Source organism: Tupaia chinensis, unplaced genomic scaffold (genome assembly GCF_000334495.1).
Source record: "Tupaia chinensis unplaced genomic scaffold, TupChi_1.0 Scaffold000172_1, whole genome shotgun sequence".
Classification (NCBI taxonomy): Eukaryota; Metazoa; Chordata; class Mammalia; order Scandentia; family Tupaiidae; genus Tupaia; species Tupaia belangeri.
This window is the reverse complement of record NW_006159647.1, coordinates 23,157-24,980: the sequence shown is the minus strand read 5'-3', so window position 1 is coordinate 24,980 and position 1,824 is coordinate 23,157.

Sequence of the window (1,824 nt, the reverse complement as noted above, 5' to 3'; positions counted from 1 at the left end):
CAGATAAGGGCTTACCCCCAAGGCCGACGCTGTAGGAGTGGGGTGGCCATGAGATCCCAGACGAGTCCCCAAATGTAAGGTTCCTGTCCAGGGACTACAACGGCGACCCCAATCAACCACAAAAGTCAGATCTTGATGTAAAGTACAAGAGGTTTTATTTCTAGTGCGCTAGGACTCCACTCTCGGTCATGCAAGACGCGATAGTGAGTGAAGCCCCAATGATAGGGGCATACAGGTTATATAGACAAAAGTCAGTGGGGTGAGGGGAGGAAAGAATGAGGAAGTAAGATAAGGGACCTTTAGGGTGTGTTTGCGGCGACCCTGTTTTTGCTAGTTTAAGCAAGAGTTGTTGCTTGCTCAAGTAGGTTAAAAAATGTTTTTGCAGAGGTTGCATCTAGGTCAGGTCAACTTTGCAGAAGAGTCTGATCTGGGTTTCCGGGTGTAGCAGGCATGGGGGGGGCGGTGTTTGCAAGGGGGCTGAGCTTTTTGCAAGTGGCTGAGCTTTTTGCAAGGAGCTGAGCTTTTTGCAAGGGGCTGAGCCAGCCCTGGAAGATTTTTCCTTTTCAAGAGAACACAAAGACCACACTTCCCAGACTTTCAGCTGCTGTCTTTTGCACTGGTGTGCTTTAGACCCTTCGGACCCTTCAACCTGTTTGCCTTAAATTCTCATAGTCCAGAAACCAATGGCAGCAAGAGACAGAGAGAGTGAGAACAGAAGGGCAGTTCATCTCAGACTTCTTGCTGCTGCCTGTTACACTGGTGTGCTTTGGATCTGCACCCCTCCCCCATGCTCCTCCACCTTAAACACTTACTGTGCAGAAGCCAGAGATAGTAAGAATGAATGAGCTCAGAAGGACCACATGTCTGACTTCTTCCTGTTGCCTTTTGTTCACACAGATTTGTACTGGGACCTTCCCTTCTCTGCCACTCTATTTTAAGCCTCCAAGGTGTAGGAGCCAGGGGCAATTAAAGAGAGAGATAGGAACAGCATGTCTCAGATTTCTTGCTGCTGCATTTTGCCTGTGCACGTATGCTTTGGACCTTTGCCCTACACTTGACCCCTCTGCCATAAATCTTCACATTGAGGAGCCAGCAGCAGCAAAACAGAGGTAAGAGTAATCGCAGCAGGACCGCATGTCTCAGACTTCTTGACGCTGTCTTTTGCCCATGCAGATGTACTTGGGACTCTCCACAGCCTGACTCCTCTGCCAAAAATCTCCAAGGTGCAGAAGCCAGGGGCTATGAGAGAAGCAGAAAGAACAGAATTTGTCTCAGACTTCTTTTCTCTGCCTTTTGAAAGCCCAGATGTGTTTTGGAACCTCCCCACCACCCAGGCTCTCTACTATTAGCCTCTATGATGCAAGAGTCAGGGAGACAGAGTGAGTGCCAAAGGACGGCACATCTCCAACTTGTAGCTCCTGCCTCTTCCCTGTGCAGGTGAGCTTTGGATTCCCTCCCCCCCCATATATTCCCATGCCATACACCCCTATGGTGCAGGTGTCAGTGACAGCAAGGGAGGGGGGGGAAGAGGCACAAAAGAGCCTTATGTATCCATCTCTGATTTCTTGCTGCTGCCTTTTGCCCACCCAAGTGTTCTCTAAACTCTTTCCAGGCTGAGTTCCTCTGCTTTAACCTCTCCAGCTCCCAGTGCAGGAACCAGCTGCACTGAGAGAGAGAGAGAGAGCGTGAGCACACACACAGGACTCAGAAATCTTGCTGCTGCATTTGCCTGTGAAGTTGCACTTTGGATCCTCCTCTCCCTACTCTCCCTGGCAGCACCCTGCCATAGGCCCACAAGGTGAAGGAGTCAAAGGCAGTGAGAGA